The sequence below is a fragment of the Macaca nemestrina genome, chromosome 17, assembly GCF_043159975.1.
Source record: "Macaca nemestrina isolate mMacNem1 chromosome 17, mMacNem.hap1, whole genome shotgun sequence".
Lineage (NCBI taxonomy): Eukaryota > Metazoa > Chordata > Mammalia > Primates > Cercopithecidae > Macaca > Macaca nemestrina.
This window is the reverse complement of record NC_092141.1, coordinates 83048317-83068623: the sequence shown is the minus strand read 5'-3', so window position 1 is coordinate 83068623 and position 20307 is coordinate 83048317. Positions and strand designations below refer to the sequence as shown.

Below are 20307 nucleotides of genomic sequence, written 5' to 3'. Positions count from 1 at the left end.
GAGTTGGATTTAACAACATTGGGACTTCATTTCTGCTCTAACATTTTAATGCTGAGGCTGGGTGAGGTGCACACTCCCTTACATCCTGGTCATTCCTCAGCCTATTAGGTGCAATTGGGAGAAAAATCCAAACCAGATTAATCAAGGTATACAGAAGTTATAGATATGCTAATGCTTTATGTTAATGACTGATGAGTGTGGTTAATTGGAGATGGCAGGAAAGTACAGAGTTGTGAAGAAATTTCAGTTCTTAGAGAAAATATTGTATTCAAAGAGCTTAAGAATGATTAATGGAGGTTCTGGAATTACAAAAACAGCCGGTTGAAACTGTTTGGAACAGAAATTGCTCAGGGAGAGTAACCTTGAAGAGACTGCAGGACAGGTTGGGAGGGTTTGTGAACAGAACCCAGGGGAGGGGCTGGCCTGAGTGTCCAAGGGCAGACATGTGACTGGAACCAGGGTGAGCTGTGGCCCAGCAGGTGACCCAGGAAGATCTGGCTCAGTGTGTGGACAGGGTTGGAGCTGGGGGGATGGACGAGATCATAAAGACAGGACCTGTCTGTGCCCCCATCCCCCACCTCATTTGGATAGTGACCCATGACTACTTTCCGCTGTCGTTGGTGGCTGGGAGGCTCTGTCTGCTGAACAAGACCCGGTGGAGAGATACACCACCAGCAAATAGCCACTTCTTGAAAGGATACCGTTTCTAGATTCTGATTGCCTAGTCCCTTGGGTGTCATTAAAGGGAAGGTACCAGGTTGAAAAGGAAATGTCAGAGAAGCCCTCTGCTTCCTTGATAAGGTATCCTGTACCTCTTCCCCTGAACGGGGAGAGTTTCTGGGAGGGCTGGATCCAGGCACACTCCAGGGTGTGCTTGTTCTCTTGTAGGAAACCTGAACCCGGGTCCCAGGGCCAAGAGCTCAGGGGCACTGGCCTTGCCTCTTCCTGCTGTGACCAACATGGTTAAGATTCTGGATACCGACTCTCCGCATTTATAATCCTCCTGACAGCGGCTGATGAAGGATGGGGAAGTGTGTTCACTCAGGGAGGTTGTGCCCTGAGCCATATGCTGCGGGTTGAAGCTGTCTCTCGGCCCCTCCATCTTCTTCAGTGCCCACTCCAGAGCACCTGCCACCTTGCCTCCCTTCTTGCCTGGGTCAATACCCTCCTCCCAGACAGCCTGGCCAGCGAGTGTGCGCTGGGTATCACCACTGGTCTTTCCAGCTCTCTGTGTGATGGACAAGTGGGCTGCACACCTCCTGTCCCTGCTCCCACCCTGTCCCCACCCTCCTCACCCTCACTTTCAGTGCAACGGAGAGTCCCTGGTTCTCTGGGTCCCCTGGAGCCTGAAGTCACGATGCCAAGAGTTCGTGAGGGAGGGAACTGGTTAAGGCCTGGGAGGAGCCTGGATTCCTGGGGTGAGCCCAGCTCATTTGGGGGGAGTGTATTTTGCCCTGCCCTAGACCCAGAGAAGCAGGACCCATCCTTCTTGCTCGTGGGCAGAACTTTCCTTTAGAAAAAACTCAAGCCTCTCAGTCAGTCCTTCCCAATCTAGGTCTTTCAGATGGTCTCATAAAGTCATTTTCTGACTTCAAAAAATAATCTTCAGAGCCTTATACTCAAATGCAATCAAATCTGGAAGCCTAATAGCTTAAACAGATTAAAATGGAGCTTTGCTTACTCATCTCCCTGCTACCTGCTTCTGCTCTTAGCAGCCCTCTAGGGGCCTGAGATGAAACCCTGGGGCTCCATGGAAACCAGCTTAGAAACCAGGGATACAGGAGAAGGGGAATGGGGAGTGTTCAATGGGTGTAGAGTTTCAGTTCTGCAAGATGAAAAGAGTTCTGGAGATGGATGGTGATGACAATTAGGCAACGGTATGACTGTACCATACAAATGTGAATGACCCATATGAATGTAACACCACTGCACTGTACACTTAAAAATGGGAAAGATGATAATGGCGTTCAGGCATGCTACACCCAGATATGCACCTTGGCATTTGAGGAAACAGCAGAAACGGGAAGGTCTCTCTCACCTTCTCTGAGACCTTACCCTGAAGTGGGTCATAAGACCCTCATGTGAGATGTACCCTCCCTTGTACCCAGAGGAAAGGAACGGCCTTATCTCTAAAGACCCAGGGATGCAGAGAAGAATTTGAACAAGCAGGCTTTGCTAGGTGCCCCCAGTGTATGACCCTTAGATCATATATATTTTTGCAGACAGAGTCTTGCTGTCGCCCAGGCTGGAGTACAGTGGTGCAATTTCAGCTCACTGCAACCTCCGCCTCCCAGGTTCAAGCAATTCTCGTGCCTCAGCCTCCCGAGTAGCTGGGATTGCAGGCGCATGCCACCACACCCAGCTAATTTTTGTATTTTTAGTAGAAACGGGGTTTCGCCATCTTGGCCAGGCTGGTCTTGAGCTCCTGAACTCAGGAAATCTGCCCATATCGGCCTCCCAAAGTGCTAGGATTACAGGTGTGAGCCACCGTGCCTGGCCTAGATCGTGCTTTTTCATCTGATCATCCTTCTCCACAACTATTCACTTCTTTATCAAACCTAGCATAAAAAATACATAGGTTTATTTGTTTTTTTGGATCTTCATTTCCTTATGAAGTCTTCTGTGTCATGTAAAACATTAAATCAATGTGTATGCTTTCTACGCTTTCCTCTTGTTAATCTGTCTTGTTATTGGGGCTTTGGCTGTGAACCTAGGATGGTGAGGAAAAGATACTTTTTTCTCCCTTACGATGGTAAGTTTTGTTATGTATATTTTACTCACCCCCACACAAAAAACGTCATGGTACAGTCCCATTTGCTGATGGGAAACAGGCCGAGAGAAAGGAGGAATGCGGCCAAGTTTGTGAGCTGCTCGGCGACCAGGTTAAAACCTGACTCTGTGGTCGGCCGAGTCCTGAGGTCATCCCACGCAGGCCCTCTTAGCCAGGCTGGGCTGAGGTCAGCGAGGCCTCACGTTCAACCCAGGGAGAGTAAGAAGGAGAGTAAGGCAGAAGGCGCCACGTTCCCGGGTAGGAAGGTGAGATGGAGGAGGCGCTGCTCTCCGAAGTTCTGGTCCGGAGGGCCCACCGGCCTCGCTCGTTTTGGGTGGGTTGCTACATTTTCACCAAACGAGTTTTTTAATTGCTTGATTTACTTATCTTGTCTCGGATCTGCTGATATACTCTGCTGCCTTTTAATTGCTTGAAAAGTTGAGCAGTTTTTCATGTTTTAAGGAGTGCTGAATTGTATAATTAAAACACTAACAGTGTAAATCAACAGTGCAGAAGAAAGACAGCAGAGAATTAAGCAAGTGTGTTGGCATAATAATAAAATCAAACCAGCATGAAGAGGGACCATTACCGAGAAGATGCTGAATACTAATGGTGCCCAGGCCTGGGGGGCAGGGAGAAGACCCTGAGCTGCCCCCTCCACCCTACCTAGAATGGCTGGGGAGAGAGGGGAGTTGAACAAAAAGATTGCAAACTGTGAAAGCCTGTGTGGCTGAGGCCCGGGGCAGATGCAAAGCCTCTGTCATGGAAATTGCTTTTTTTTTTTTTTCTTTCTTCTGAGGCAGAGTCTCGCTCTGTCACCCGGGCTGGAGTGCAATGGCGCGATCTCAGCTCACTGCAACCTCGGCCTCACAGGTTCAAACGATTCTCATGCGTTAGCCCCCTGAGTAGCTGGGACTACTGGCGCGCACCACCATGCCCAGCTAATTTTTTGTAGAGATGGGGTTTTGCCACGTTGGCCAGGCTGGTATTGAACTCCTGGCCTCAAGTGATTCACTAGCCTTAGCCTCCCAAAGTGCTGGGATTACAGGCGTGAGCCACTGGGCTTACCTGGAAATGGCTTTTAATTCATGTGTGATTGGTGGTGTTTGGTTGGGAGAGGGTGGAGTTGGGAACTGAGTGAGGAAGATGAAGGGGGCACCTGGGAGGGGGATGCCTTTGCCTGCTGAGCCTCCTCTCATTCCTGAGATTTCCTCTCACTTGAGGATGGGCTGTCGGAGCTGCAAACCCCAGGATCACGTTCACTCTCCCCACTTCTCTCTTCTCTCCCTTCCTCCTCCTTCTCTTCTTCTGTTCCTTTCCCTTTCTCCTCTCTTCCCTCCCTCCTTTCTTTCCTCTCCTGTTTTCTTTTTTCTTCTCTCCTTCCCCGTTTGGTCAATGCACCTGATAGCAATATCTTAAGCACGCCCCGAGCACGACCTTGTATGGCAGACACACCTGAATGAGGTTTGGAGTTCCGAGCTAAGGAATCCCGAGTGTCCAACCCAGAGATTCATTCCTTATCTATGAGGAACATCTGAGCCGAGAGGGTGCTAAGTGAAAGTGCCATAGAAACTGCATGCCTTTTGCAAACGGTTGCGATTCTTCTCCCCAGCCTGCTGCCAACTGCACTCTCTCCTCTCTGTATAAGCCCCAGTAAAACCCCGTGTCTCATTTGCTGGCTCCGGATCTCTTCTTCAGCCCCTTGAACTTGGTGCCATTCCCATTGGAGTTGATAGGGGTCAGCACAGCACTCCCCACCTTCCCCTCTCTTCTTTCTCCCCTCTTTCCCTCCCTCCTCACAAAGTAATTCATGTGCAGTGTGAGACAATCAAACAATATAGAAATAGTTAATGTAAAATCTGAAAGTCCATTCTGGGCTTCTCCTAAAGCCCCTCTCTCCTCTCCTTCCTCTTCCACCAAGGCAAGCTAAGTCGGAAAATGGAGTACAGCGTAGAGGTTGGTGGGGTTTAGGAGCCACCACCCTGAAATATGGCACCTGGCACTTGAGGAACAGAAGAAGAGGGAAGGTCTGTCTGGCATTCTCCTGCCCTTCTCCCCTGAAACAGGCCATAAAGGAATCCTCTGCCCTTCCTCTGAAGCAGGTCATAAGACCCTAATGTGAGAGGCACGATTCCTGTATCCAGAGAAAAGGAGTATCCTTAGACCTGAAGACCCAGGGACACAGAGAAGAATCTGAACAAACGGGCCTTGCTAAGCCCCCCTAGTTTATGACCGTTAACATTGGACCCTCTCTGTCCCATCCACTTCTGTGCAACTGTCCACTCTTCAGCAAACCTAAACACAGGAATACACAGGTTCGTCTGTTTCTTTGGGTCTTCATTTCCGAAGGCTCCTGTGCCACATAACACTTACATTAAATACGTTTGTATGCTCTTCTCTTATTAAGCTGTCTTTTGTTACAGGTGTCTCAGCCATGAATCTAGGAGTGAGAAAAGAAAGCTTCCCTCCCCTACAAGGTCAAGGTTCAAGTATGGGTCCTGGCAGGACCCATTTGGACCTGCTGGAAAACTCTCACGCTAAAAACAGGTCAGTGTTTTTTGACTGTATAAGATGCACAACTGGCCCAGGGAGATGTTCCACGAAAGAAGAGTTTTGAGATCAATGAGTTTGGAAAATGCTGAGTTAAAATCAATTTCTTTTTTTTTTTTTTTTTAAACTGCAGAACTGCCTAGAGTCTTTGACGACTTCCTCATGATGGCCCTCCACGCACATCTGCAGGCCAAGCTTCTCTGACCGTCAAGCCGATCCTTTCAGGTCTCACAAATATACAGCCCATGCAACATGGGTTCCAAGGATCACAATTTGGGAAATGTTGGGTTCTGGTGAAAAGAGCACTTTGCTAGAACCACATCCCAGATCCACCACTGCTCAACCAGCTGTGTGAATTTGGCGAGTCCCACAGTCTCCCTGGGTCTCAGGTTCCCCACCTGACAAAGGAGGCTGACGGTGTCCACCTCTCAGGAGCTGGGGTGGGGGCAGACAACCAGATAGTGCCAGAAAGCATGTAGCCTGGGGTGATGCGGGTGCTCCCTAGGGAGGAGGCACTGATGGCGGGAGCTCTCCTCCCTGCACTGCCTCCGCCACCAGGTGCAAAGGTTGATCACCACTGCGGTGGGTTGTGAGACCACGGGGGCTGGGGTGGGGAATGGGGAGACGGAGTCAGAGTCTAGAAGACTCGGAAGGCCGAGTTGGAGCCAGCTGAAAGTGGGTTGGATAACTGGAAGCCGAGAGCTGGTGAGCAAGGGGAATAAGCCCAGAAAATGCAGTCACTGGCAGAGCTGGGAGCAGGGTGAGGCATCACGCTGGATACCTCAAAATTTAAGGGGGCACCAAAAATGCAGTCATCAAGATAAACAATATTTTAACGCAATATAAAAAATAATCAAAATCCAACATTAATGCAAAAAAATTCATGCTGAATGAAGTAGCCCCCAGGCTTGGGCATGAGGCTCATAGCCACAGGCCTGAGCTCCCTCCAGGTTTGCTAAGAATGGGAACATCCCACCCAGCTCCTGCTCTGCACAGGGCCCAGGCTGGTGGGTGAGCTTGGATCCACTCTCTCCTCTTGCTGCCCACTCTAGGCTCATCTCCAGGAAGCCCCTCTCAACTCCCCTCAGCTGGACGTGACCTTGCTCTTTAGGCCCCTGGGGCACTGAGCACCCCTCCAACAGCACTTGCTCAGCCTCAGGCTTTAGGTGTCCCTTCCCCCACTGTAGCCTGAAATTCCTGAAGGCCGAGACTGTGTAAGGACCGGCTGATTTCCGAGCCCCATTCCCTGTGCCTTCACGAGCTTTGTGGGCATTCAACCTGAAATTCACAAGGAAAACCAAACTGGGGCTTGGCTGGGGTATGACTGGGGTTAGACTGCTCCTTCCTCAAGTGTGATGTCACTTTACTGGGCACATCTTCTGGAGGTAGTGATGGGATACTCTGGATTGGAGCTGTTCAGTGTCATGGTTTGGCTCTGTGTCCCCACCCAAATCTCACCTTGAACTGTAATAATCCTTATGTGTCAAGGGTGGGACGAGGCACAGGTAATTGAATCATGCTGGCAGTTTCCCGCATGTTGTTCTGGTGAGAGTGAGTGAGTCCTCACGAGACCTGATGGTTTTATAAGTGTCTGGCGTTTCCCGTGCTGGCACTTGTTCTCTCTCCGGCCACCCTGTGAAGAGGTGCCTTCTGTCATGATTATAAGTTTCCTGAGACCTCCCCAGTCATGCAGAACTGTGAATCAATTAAACCTCTTTTCTTTAGAAATCACCCAGTCTTGGGTATTTCTTCATAGCAGTGTGAGAACGGGCTAATACAGTCCCTGGTCTCACGGCACAGGAGCCCCTGGCCACTCTGCCATAGTTGTCATACCTACCACGGACACTGGTGGTTATAGACATTGTCCCATTTAATATTTACAACCTTGCCGATTGCTGTCAACATTCCCATTTTACAGATGAGTAAACCAATGCTCCAAGCAGTTAAACTTGTGAAGTTTACGAAGCTGGTGAACAGTGGGCAGGGCAGGATTCCATGCCCAGGTCTCCCTGACTTCACACCCACATGCTAAACCTTAGGCTATTTTGCCTCAGGACACATGGGGATGAGAACCCTCTCTACGCCAGGTTGGAGATATTGGAAGCTCTGATGATAGCTTTTCCTGCCATGGTAAAGGAGAAAAGGGGAGGCGCTCTCTCTAGAATCCCTGCATATGAATATTTCCTTTCCATTTGAGGGGTCCTCTGTCTCCCCCTCCCCTTCACAGACCACACACACTGTGGCGGGGGTGGTGGCCGGAGGTTGCTGGAGTTGCTCTCATTATAAAATTGCCTTGGGGACTGTCCCAGCCTTAGCCCACCTATATTGATAAGTCTTGGGCTGCAGACTTATTATTTGATATTTATAACACCCCGTTCTGCACTCTCATGATGGATGGCTCATATGTTGGGATCAATATGGCCCTCGTAACATTTACATATTTATATTATTAATAAGCAATAAGTCACCCAGGCAGGCCTGCTCTGGGTGTTCCATGTGTTCCCTACAGACAGCTAACCTTGTCCTCTGTCTCTTGGCTCAGCCCTGATGGCTGATATTGATCCACTCAGCTGGAAGGGGGCACAGAGCAGAGCATGGAGCCAGGCAGTGTCGGAGCCGGGGAAATGGCACTGGTGTCTTTTGCCTTCTGTCTGACAGACCAGTTCTTGACACTCCAGTGTGGAGGGGGACCTTCCTGTATGGTCCTTTGCAGACAGCAGCCACCCAGCTGGGGGATGGCGTTCTCCTGAATGCCTCCTTATCCACCTTGCCCTCTCTGTCCTCTCTGCCCTCCCTCCAGGTCCTTGGTGGTGCATGCCTGGATGCTGACCAGCCTCCTCTCTGCCTCCAGCCGTCCACACTCCTGGGTCCCTCCTGCTCTGCTGTGAGGCTTTGCTACTCGCTGCCCTGCTGAGTGCCTGCCTGGGATTACCACTCTGCTCTGAAATCTCCCATGCTTTTTACATGCCGACTCCTCCACCCGCCTTCAAGACCCTTGGTCATCTACTCCTGCTGGCTTACCTGGTGTCCCACCTTTTCCCAACCTGCCTCTCTGCTAGCCTGGCCCATATCCTCCTGTTATCCAACACACACACACACACACACACACACACACACACACACACACACACACACACACACACACACACACTATTCACCTCTTGGTTTATTCTGGTCCACCCACCTAGAATGTCCTTCCAAATGCCTCCATCATCACAAAAATCTCCTTTAAGGTCACCTCAAGTCCCACCCACCTCATAAAGTGCTGCCCAGGTTTTCTAGCGAGTACTAACCATCTCGCCTCTCAGCATCTCCCCTACAATTATTTTTGCCCTTTCTAAAACATTTAATTTTTAATTTTATTTTTTAAATATTTATTTTAAAAATATTTATTTATTTATTTATTTTGAGACAGTGTCTCACCTTGTTGCTCAGGCTGGAGTACAGTGGCACAATCATAGCTCACTGCGGCCTCAAACTCCTGTGCTCAAGCAATCCTCCTGCCTTAGCCTCCTGAGTAGCTGGGACTACAGGCATGCACCACCACACCCCGTTAATTAAAAAATTTTTCTGGTAGAGACAGGGTCTTGCTATGTTCCCCAGGCTGGCCTCTAACCCCTGGACTCAAGTGATCCTCCTGCCTCAGCCTCCCAAAGTGTTGGGATTATAGGAGTGAGCCATGGTCCTCAGCCTACAAATATTTATTGAGTGCTTACTATTGGCCAGGGCACTGAACTAGCTTTTTGGGTTATAACAGTACCAAAAAACAGTCATAATCTTCAAGAGCTTAAATTTAGCATAAAAGGAAGACATTCATCAAAGAATCACACAAAGGAATGTAAAATTAAATGGAGATTAATGCCAGGAAAGAGGTATCATTTGGTACCAGTGGGGTTGGTCTGGTCAGAGAGAGCGGGAAAAGCCTCTTCAAAGTGTTGGAGGCCAAGGCGGGTGGATCACTTGAGGTCAGGAGTTCGAAACCAGCCTGGTCAACATGGTGAAACCCCATTGCTACTAAAAATGCAAAAATTAGCCAGGCGTTATGGGAGACGCCTGTAATCCCAGCTACTTGGGAGGCTGACACGAGAATTGCTTGAACCTGGGACGCGGAGGTTGCATGAGCCAAGACTATGCCATTGAACTCCAGCCTGGGCAACAGAACAAGACTCCATCTCAAAAAAAAAAAAAAAAAAAAAGAAAAGGTATGTGTTGGTTAGCTGGATGTGGTGGTGTGAGCATGTGGTCCTAGTTACTTGGGAGGCAGGATTGTTTGAGCCCAGGAAGTTGAGGTTGCAGTGAACCCAGATTGTGCCACTGCACTCCAGCCTGGGCAACAGAACAAGACCCTGTCTCAAAAAAAAAGAAAGGTGTATGTTGGAAGGGGGTAAGTCAAGTACATATTAGGCTGAGGGAACAGCATGTGCAAAGGCCCTGTGGCAGGACAGAGCATGGAGAGTTTGGTGAGCTCTGTGCTCCAGGCGGCTGAAACATAGACAGCAGTGCAGGGAGTGGGAGGGGCTTACAGAGGAGGTGGAGTGGGTAGGTTCCACAGGGGCCGGGCCTTGCAGAACCCGCTGTAGATAGTGACAGGACATGGGCCTTTAACCTAAGTGCACCAGGAAATCAGTGGAAAGTTTTAAGCAGAAATGATTTGGTATTTTACAAAGCTTGCTCTTGCTGTGTGGGCAGGTGAGAGGGGAGAGGCAATGGGCGTGGGGGAGGCTATTAAGGAAGCCATTGCGATGGCTATGCAGGAGATGGTGGTGGGGGACGGCTGTGAGACGGAGAGCAGTGGACCAGTTTGAATGGTATTTAGGAAGCAAAACCATAAGGACTCAGTGACATTTAGGATATGGGGAGGAGGGCGAGGAGGAGGAGGCAGGGTGGTCAGCTGATAACTTGTGGCCCTGGACAAAGCTACTGTCTGACCTGGGGAGAGCAGAAGAAGATCAACTTGATGTTGGGAGGTGGGGGTAGGTACAAGGTTGGATCTGGACTTGTTGAGGGTGAGGGTCTTCGATGCACCCAGGAGGTGATGTTGGATATACATGTGGGGGACTCATAGGAAAGACTATCTTGGGACATACACAAAAATTAAGATGTGGCTGGCAGAGATGAGAACCCCAGAGAGAGAGAAGAGAGGGAGGAAAGGGGCCAGGACTGAGCAGTGTGGGATTTCCCTGCTGTCTGCTTCCCACAGTTCTGTACTTCCTTCTACTCCTTCCCTGGGCACACGGTAGGAGCTCCAGCCCTCATTTCTGAGTGAATGCACGCTTATTCCACTGTCTTTCAGTTTCACATCTGTGTTGTCCGTCAGCTGCGCTGGAGGCACGGCTGTGTTTTGGCTTAGTACCTGCCTGCCTTTGCAGTCATATCCAATACCTGATGGCAGAGGAGGCCCTTCCCCATGCCAGGCACTCCATGGACCCTTGGAGGCTCACAATTCCGATAAGGAAACAGTCTGGGAGGGGTTGATTGACAGTTATTTAAAGATGTTCCAGTTATCTATTGCTGTGCAACAAGCCAATTTAAAATGTGTCTAAAAACAATAAGCATATATTTTGCTCAAGAATCTGCAGTTTGGGTAGGTGTGGTGGGGACAGCCCATTTCTGCTCCACGCAGCATCACTTTAGGAAGCTGGACTGGGGCTGGAAGATTCATTTCCACGGTGACTTATTCACGTGGCAGGTGGGGTCTGATTGTCGGCAAGCGCTATTGATTAAAAGAGCTTCCTGGCCCGGCATGGTGGCAAACACCTTTGTAATCCCAGCACTTTGGGAGGTTGAGGCAGGAGGATGGTGAGACCCAGTCTCTACAAAAAAAAAAAAAAAAAAAGCCAGATGTGGTGGCAAATGCCTGTAGTCCCAGCTGTGCTCGGGAGGCTGAGGTGGGAGGATTGCTTGAGTCTGGGATGTTGAGGCTACAGTAAGCCATGATTGTGCCATTGAACTCCAACCTGGGAGACAGAGCAAGACTCTTGTCTCTAAAACAAAAATAACGAGTGAACAAACAACCCCTTCCCCTGACTTTCCTGTGAACAGAAAATACAACAAAACAAGATCCTTTCCTGGGGGAAGGGTTTTGACACCCCAGCCTCTGTCCATCTTCTCTCTAATCTTCCCCTCTCTAATCACCCCTCTGGTGACTCACACTGCCCAGACACATCAACTGGCTCCCATCTGCCTGGTTTTGCCTTCTCGCCAAGCCCTCATGCTCCGTTTGTCCTATTTCCCTCCAGGCAGGTGTCTGCCTCTCTGTGACGTCATCTCCATGAATATTTACCCTGACTGCAGTTATTTATTTAGCTCTTTGTACTCTCCTTTCTTCTAGAAAAGATTTAGGACAGATAAAAAGAATGCATAACATATAAGAAGACTGGCATAAATGAAGAGTTTGGTCAAAGAAGAAATGATGTAAAATGGAGCCGACATAAGACTAAAGAGGCATGTCCCTGTGGAATATACCCGGAAACAACTTTGATTCGAAGTTTTCCAATCATCACAGTGAAGTGGGCCACATGGTCAAGTACATGGTTCACGGTGTCTAGAAGATGAAAGGGATCAGGAGCTACAAGTGAGCCGGGGGAGAAAACTTCAAACAGATCCAGAACTGAGAAAATACTGCAAATAATACTTTTTTTTTTTTTTTTTTTTTTTTTTTTTTTGAGACGGAGTCTCGCTCTGTCACCCAGGCTGGAGTGCAGTGGCCGGATCTCAGCTCACTGCAAGCTCCGCCTCCCGGGTTTACGCCATTCTCCGGCCTCAGCCTCCCGAGTAGCTGGGACCACAGGCGCCCGCCACCTCGCCCAGCTAGTTTTTTTTTTTGTATTTTTTAGTAGAGACGGTGTTTCACCGTGTTAGCCAGGATGGTCTCGATCTCCTGACCTCGTGATCCGCCCGTCTCGGCCTCCCAAAGTGCTGGGATTACAGGCTTGAGCCACCGCGCCCGGCCTGCAAATAATACTTTAAGCATCATTCTAACCCAGTAGTTTTCATCTGGGGGTTATTTTGCCCCCAAGGTGAAGGTTACTGATGTCTGGAGACATTTTAGCTGTCATAGCTGCAGAAAGATTGAAGGGCTTGCTACCGGCATCTAGAGAGTGGAGGCTGGGGGTGCCACTAAGCATCCTATAATGCACACAGGACAGCCCCTAAACACAGAATGGTTTGACCCAGAATGTCGACAGAACCCCAGTGAAGAAATCCTGACCTGCCGGGCACGGTGGCTCATGCCTGTAATCCCAGCACTTTGGGAGGCCGAGGTGGGTGGATCACCTGAGGTCAGGAGTTTGAGACCAGCCTGACCAATATGGTGAAACCCCGTCTCTACTAAAAATACAAAAGTTAGCCGGACATGGTGGTGGGTGCCTGTAATCCCAGCTACTTGGGAGGCTGAGGTTGGAGGATTGCTTGAACCCAGGAGGTGGAGGTTGCAGTGAGCTGAGATCATGCCACTGCACTCCAGCCTGGGTGACAGAGTGAGACTCTGTCTAAAAAAAAAAGAGGAAAAAAAAAAATAAAAAGAAAGCCTGATCTAGCTTTTTCTTTGGGCTGGAGATACAGCACTGCCTTCAAAAAAAGTCATTTGGGTTAGTCTGTAACTTATCCCTCTGGGAATGTCTCAGCACACTCTGGCCTGATACTGAATACCTTCTCTGGGGAATAGTGTGTTATCCTCCTGGAATATTACAACGAGAAAGCTAGATGATCTCTGAAAGGCAGTGTGATTTGGAGGAAAGAAGTTAGAGTTCCTAGTGAGCGCTGGGTTCATGGGCCAGGACAGAAGCACACCAGATGCTTGCCGCTTTCTATGATACAGCACGCGGGCAAGTCCTTCCCTGTGTGTTGATGATTGCAAACATCCTATGCTGAGCTCGGCACAAGGGAGGGGCCTGGGAAAGGTTTTGTTTCTCTTACTTTATGTGGTGGTCTTGAAAACATGGCCCTATAATTATTTGTTGCTTCTCCATTGGAAGGTGGAGTCTATGTCTCTTCCCCCGGAATCCAGGCTCTGTGACCCCTTCATCGGTAGAAAATGGTGGAAGTGACACTGCATTTGTTTCTGGGACAAGGCCTTCAGAAATGGGAAGCTTGCCCTACTTACCTCTCGGGGCAGTGCTCTTAGAACTCGCCATATTGTGAGGAAGCCAACAGCACATGAAGAGGCCAGAGTAGGGTTCTGGCTGATGACCCCAGCTGACGTCACAGGGGACAGCTAGTAACAATCACCAGAGAGCAATGATGGCTTTGAGATGACTCCAGCCCCCACGGTTGGGTCACCTCTGACTTTGAGCTGCCCCAGTCTATGTCATGTGAGCAGAGATGAGCTGTCTTCCCAGGTTCTGCCCAAATTGCAGATTCAGGAGCCAAATACGTGATTGTTGTTTTAAGCATCCCAGTTAAGGTGGATAGGTCTGAAGTGGTAGATAACTGAAATACCTTTCTTCATGTTCCCTCCTTCTGGTGATTCAACAAATGTTTTTTAGCATCCTGAATGAGTCAGCCACAATTCTAGATGCTATGAATAGAGTAGTGAAAAAACAGACAGGGATCCTCACGGAGCTTACGTTCTGTGGGGGAGACAGACAAGTAAGAAAGATAAATAAAATAGATGATTTGGAGGTGGCGAAAAATGCTAAGAAGAAAAACAAAGGCAGGGAAGGAAATAGAAAGTTTATAAATAGGTGGTCAGGGGAAGGCCTTCCAAGCAGGAGGCACTGCATAAAGACCTGAAGGCAATGAGGAGCCAGCCAAGTGGATGCCTGGGGGAACCGCTTTCTAGACAGAGGGAACAGCAAGTGCAAAGGCCCAGAGGCAGGGGTGTGCTTGGAGTGTGCCAGGAATATCCAGGGTGGCCAGATGGAGGGTGAGATTAGGATGTCATAGGATGTGAGATTAGGATGGGCAGTCATAGGATGTGAGATTAGGACGGTGGTGGTGCGGTCAGATGCTGAAGGGCCCTGTGAGGACTTTTTGCCCTCATGGCAAGGTTTCAAGCAGAGGAGTAATGCATTTTAACAGGATCGCTATGACTGCGTGGGGCTCCAACATGGAAGCAGGCAGACCGCTTGGGAGGCCATTGCAATAATCCAGGTGAGAGACGATAAACCAGGTGCCTTAAATCAGGATGGTAGCAATGGGGGTGGTGGAAAACGGTCAGAATTCCAACATATTTTAAGGGGAGAGCTACTAGGATTCACTGAAGGATTGGATGTATGTGGATGGAAGGAAAAGAGTTAAGGATGTCTCCAAGGGTTTGGCTTGAGCAACTGAAAAGACGGATTTGCCATTTCTCACTGAGATGAGGAAGACAGTGAAGCCAGCTTTGTGCACGAAGAAGAAACTTCGGGAGTTCCATCTTGGGCGTGTTAAGTTTAAGATCCTGTGGTCACCAGTCTTCAAGATGACCCCAATGACCATAACCCTTTGTTTTTTTTTGAGACAGAGTCTCACTCCATCACTCACGCTGCAGTGCAGTGGTGTGATCATGGCTCACTGTAACCTTAACCTGTTGGGCTTAAGTGATCCTCCTCAGCCTCCTGAGTAGCTGGGACTATAGGCATGCACCATCATATCCAGATAAATTTTTAGAAATGTTTTTTGTAGAGATGCAGTCTCACCATGTTGCCCAGGCTGGTCTCAAACTCTTGGGCTCAAGTGATCTGTCCACCTCTGCTTCCCAAAGTGTTGGGATTACAGGCGTGAGCCACTGTGACTGGCCAGGCCCTACCTCTTGGTATTCACACCTCTTGGTATCCCCTCCCACACTGTACCAGGGTTGGTCAGTGTGAACAATAAAATGTGACAGAAGTGATGTTATGCCAGTGTTTAGATTAGGTTGTAAAAGACTGTACCCCCTGCCTGTCTCATTCTCTGTCTCCCTTTCTTTCTTGGGTTATTTGCTCTGAGGAAAGCCAGCTGTCATATGATGAGTAGCCCTATGGAGAGGGTGTGTGGGAAGAACCTGAAGTCTCCAGCCAGCAGCCATGTGAATGCATCATCTTGGAAGCAGATCCTCCAGCCCCAGTCCAGCCTTCAGATGACTGCAGCCCTGGTCAACATCTCAACTGCAGCCTCATGAGAGACTCCAGACCAGAACCACCCTGCTGAGCCTCTCCTGGAAACTTGACCCTCAGAAACCATGTGAGATCATAAATGCCAGTTGTTTTAAGCTGCTATGTTTTGGGATCATTTGTTAGCTAGCAATAGATAACAAATATAGATCCGTATGAAACATACAAGCAGAAGGAAGTAGGCAGTCAGGTCTACAAGTCTGAAATTCAGGGAAGCAGTTCAGGCTGATATGTAAATTTGACAGTTATTAACGTATAGGTGATATTAAAAGCCATCAGGAGCAAAGGTTTCTCTTTTCATGGAAGCTTTCTCCACTTCCCCACTCCCTCCTCTGTGCTCTGATGTTGGCTTGCCTTTGCTGTGAGGTTGCACGGCAATGGCTTTGCCTTGTGCCTATCTGACCATTAGGTTCAGAGATAACCGAGTCTTCTTTGTATCTTCTTCTAAACTTGGTACAAACTGGGAGTGCTTAATAAATGCTTTTGGGGTGCTATGAACACGTGTTGGAGCTCAGAGGGTGAAGCGGACACCATAAGTGTTATGACTGTATCCCTTTTTACACGGTTGGGCTAACTTTCAACTGCCAGCTTTGGTCTCTCAGAGCCTCGGGACCCCCAACCCCTGCACTGGGAGACCCCAGAAAAGCCTAGAATGAACATCCCCCAGAAGCAGCCCTCAGCTGAAGATCATCATGAGTTGACATATAAACATCTCAGCTTACCCCTTACGTAGGTTTGGGAGTGGATGGTTCCAGATCCTGTGTTTTGTGTTGTTTCTCAGTTTCCCCACAGGATGCAGCCCTAGTACCTGCTTTGGCAGTGGGCTTAGAATAGCCCTTCCCTGGCCGCCTTCCCTTCTCTGGGTCATTTGCCTGCTCTCCTGCTGGGGCTCCCCCCATAGCCAGTACCTCCCAAATAAACGATTTGTGCTCAAATCCACTCAGGAACTGCTTCTTAAGGACCCAAACCATGATTATGGAGAGGCAGAGCTTGGATATGTGGAGAAGTAAAGTGCCCCCCAGCTCAGGGCTCAGCACTGCATGAGGGCATCTGGGGAGCTGAGCCCCTGGCGGGCTCACACCTTGCCTGACCAGCAGAGAGGACGCTGGGTCTTCCAAAGTTGGACCCAATTTTAGAGCATTACTGAGCCACACCTCTGATCTGGGAGCCCTGTGCTTGGTTTCATACTTTCACCTTAGCAGGGTCTCTGTCTTGCTTGGAAGGGGAGAGCAGGTCCAAGGGTGGTGCCAGCTGCCCCAGCACATAGCCTGCAGCTGGCATCACCAGGAGGCATGGCAAGCTTTCTGCACAGAGGAGGCTGTTCCCAGGCAGATGGCACTCTTCTAACATGTTGGCGATGTGACCGCATGCTTTCCAGAGCTGAGTGTTTGTGCCCCTCACAGGGGCTCCCCCTGAGGGGTTACAGGAGGGAGTCAGACCACATCTGGCTTCCGGAACACCCCAATTTTTACTAGCCTCACCCTCCACCTGGAGCCCCTTCAGCTCTGCCTTTAGTTCTCCCACTTCGATCCTAGTCCCTTTCTTTACCTCTCGGGGTGTGGCTGCTGTGTCCTGCGGGGCTCGGTTTCCACCTGACAGATGAGACCCAGAGCTTGGTGGGCACTGGCCTGCTCGGTGTCTCCCTCCTTGTCCTTGTTCACCAGGGAATGCAGATTCCAGGGCAGCACCAGATTCACTGTGAAAGAGCTTGAGCCGGTGGCTCCCACTCACAACCAGATTCATTCAGTGACTTCCATTACCTAGGCACTGGCTGTGTTCTCAGCTGGGAGATGCCACAGGGAGTGTAAAGACATCTCCCAGTGGGTCCACCCTCAAGAGAGGAAGCAAGATAGAGCAGAGGAACAAGAACAGAGTGGGGGATGTCATCAGTGCCCCAGGAAGAAGCCGAAGAGCTCTCATAAGGGCCTTCTTGTGCTAGACGCCTTCATGCACAAACATTCATGAGGGCCTCCCAGCGAGGCAGAGAGCTGCTCATCGCCACAGCCATCCTCGGCCCGTCCCCACTGCTCCGCGCTGCAAGGCAGAGCTCCGTGGACCGCATCACTAGCCTCTCGATTCAGGTCACAGAGAGAGAGTGGGAATTTCCCCAGTCCTCCGACCCCTGTCAAAGCTCTGTTCCCATTCTGAGGCCTTCTACAGCGAAGGGACAGATACGCTTTCTCCAGGTCACTCACTTGTCACACAAGGAGTGGTTTTCCTAAACCCCGCCCACATCTTGGTAAAAAGCCCCTTCCAGGGCCAGCTTTGTGGACCTGTGACCCATGACATCATCTTGGGCCTAGCGCTTAGAAGGGCCCATGCCTGGTCTGATGCTCTGCTGGCATCATCTGGAAATTCTTAACACTTTTTAACCATGGGGCCCACATTTCACTTTGCTCCAGATCTGCAGGTTATGTCACTGCTCCTGGTCCCTTGGCTAAGGCCTTCTGCTGAGCCTATTGGCGGGTGCCATCTGCTTCCTGCTGGGTTCGTTTTTCATCAGCAAATGGAGGTTGAAGGGAGCCCAATAACTTGCCTGCGACCGCAGAACTAGTAAGTAGCAGAGCTGGGATTTGAACCTGGGACTTCCACCTTTGTAACCTGTTTCTCCCGGCTTGAGACCCCGGATGAAACGCCTGTGATGTCAATCTGCAGCGCTTTGCATATACACTGATTGCTCCTCCCTGATGGGAAAGCCACAAGGCTTCCGGGGGCCTCTATTTCTCTCCTCCTGATTCTGGTGGTTTTCCTGATTGCCTTGGCTCAGCTGGCCTCAAAGCCTCCCGCTGGCCTGAATCACAGATGCAGCTGCTCTGACCGCCTGGTGATGGCGAGGCCAGGCCTCTCCCTAGTTGCCTGAGCTGGGTTCCTCCCTCCCCGCCAGCCCCCTGTCTGCCTTTTGCTGCTCCCAGCAGACAGACCCTCACTCCCCAGTGCAGCCTCAAAGCTCGGGCCTGGACATGACGGATGAGAAGGGGAAATTTGGAGAGGACTTAATGCTCTTACCAGCTGCCTCTAATTTTATTTTGAAGGGAAGAAGAAGGAGAGGAGCACCGGCAGACAAGAGAGGTTTCCCCTGATGGAGATGAGCTGGGAATCAAGATAAATGAAGGCTCCTTTTGGACACTTGTTCCAACCCTCAAACTGTTTTCCTGGTAGACAGGCACGTGATCAAGTCCCTGCTTGGGGGCCCTGGGTGAAACTGCTGCTCAGATGCCTATTGGATGCTGGGAGTCTGGAAGGGAGGGTTCCACTCCCTTCAGCCTTTGGTCTTGGCCTTTCTGGTCAGCCCAGTCCCTTTGGAGAGCACTGGACCTCTGGAAAAATGGGAAGGGTTCTGACTCCGGATTCAGACAAATCTGGGTCCCTTGCTTTTTCATTTCCTGCAGGCCTGCAGGTGCAATACTGAACCAAACCCGAAGGGCCCTGCTGTGCATGAGTCTGGATGCTGTTTCTGCCACTTCCTAGCGAGGCAACCTTGAGCAAGCTCCTTCACCTCTCAGAGCTTTGTTTTCTTCCTCAGGGACACAGGGAAAGTCACACTAATTCTCAGCATGAATGTGAGCATCAGAGTTTGTGCATCTAAGAGCTTCGTCCTAAGCCTGACACATTTTACTGACTCTAATACACTAACCACTGGCTTTTTCTGGCAAAGGTTGGTAGGCAAGACATGGCTTGGAGGGGAGTGGTCCAAGGGCGACGGTGTCTGGTGTCCCAAGTTTGTGTCCTGTTTATAAATGCTCAGGGCCCAGCCCCACATGGAGGAAACAATCGAAAAAAAAAGAAAAAAGAAACCCTCAAGTAGGCAGCATCCTCTTCCAGCTGCAGGCTCGCAGCTCCAGGGGGGACCCAGCTCTCCTTCCTCCCTTGTTATTTAAAGTCGAAGGGGTGTGTAAATCAACCAAAATAATTCATGCGAATCGTTAGCGACTCCAAGGCGGCATCTTTTTACCAGCAGCATTAAATTAAAAACAGCGCAAAACTGCGGCTTTTAAAAACACATCAGCTCTGTTTCCTCCCTCTGGCCTGCTGTAATCGAAAGCTGCTGGGATCTAATGAAATGGAATTAGCATCTCCAATCCCTCTCTGGCTACTGCTTACATAAAAACGTCTCTCTGGATGGATTGCTGAAGGGAGATGTCAGAATTGCAAGGGAGTCCCACCCTTCTCTGCCAGCCCCCTTGCTCTGTGGTGCCCACCTGTCCAGTGCCGCCCGAGCTGCAGTGACCACGTTGCAGAGGGGCCCCAAAAGGAGTGGTCGGTTCTGTTTGTTCATCTCTCATTTCTGCCTCTACAGAGACCTGGCCCGGCTCAGCAGTGCTCACACCAGCTCCTTCACGGTTTCCTGTGACAACTGCACATCAAGACTGTCTCCCTCTAACCCCATTTCAGGTACCTCTCAGCTGCTGTCCTCTATCGTATCCCTAAACACTCAGCCGGCTGGGCACACAGCTTAGAAGCTTTGCCTTCCTTTGTCAGTTAACCTGCCTCCCACTCCTCTTCCTGGCTGAATGGGAAGTCCAGCAACCCTCCCTGTATCATTCCCCTGGGCTGTTTCTAAGTGTTCTTTCAGGGGTGTTCAATGGGGGAGCTGTGACATTTGGGTCATGAGGAGAGTAACAGGGACTCCTGGAAGACTGGTGACTTTTCCAGGAGCCAGGGGCCTGGTGCCTTGTAAATGCTTGGAAAATGATCCTTTCTCCTGTGGTTATGGTTGCAATAGGCTGTGAATTCTATGACAGCAAGAGTGGGTGTCTCCCATCCCCTGCTTCCTCTCTGATACCCTGAACTCTACTGATGGCAACAGACACTTGCTGAATCGTTGTTGAAAAAGGAATGAACGAACATCGGGTTTGGAATCAGAGTCTGTCTTTCGTTTACCAACTGTGGGGCCAGGGGAGATGCCCCTGGACT

General features: G+C 50.0%; 1 long non-coding RNA gene across 7 annotated transcripts in view; it reads left to right on the top strand.

Annotated features, from left to right (window-relative positions):
- LOC105469110 (uncharacterized) overlaps positions 1–20307 on the top strand; it is a 46045-nt gene that overhangs the window by 1054 nt on the left and 24684 nt on the right. The window contains exons 2-10 of one of the 7 annotated variants that reach the window (XR_011616003.1): positions 5194–5317; positions 5454–5545; positions 11652–11894; positions 14342–14413; positions 15235–15463; positions 17796–17946; positions 18426–18556; positions 18917–19048; positions 19691–19785. This is a non-coding gene — a long non-coding RNA (uncharacterized lncRNA). Of the gene's footprint in view, positions 1–4691; positions 5086–5193; positions 5318–5453; positions 5546–11651; positions 11895–13296; positions 15464–17795; positions 17947–18425; positions 18557–18916; positions 19049–19690; positions 19786–20307 lie in introns of all 7 variants that reach the window. The other 6 variants (XR_011616004.1, XR_011616006.1, XR_011616007.1 and 3 more) reach the window with 6 other exon arrangements.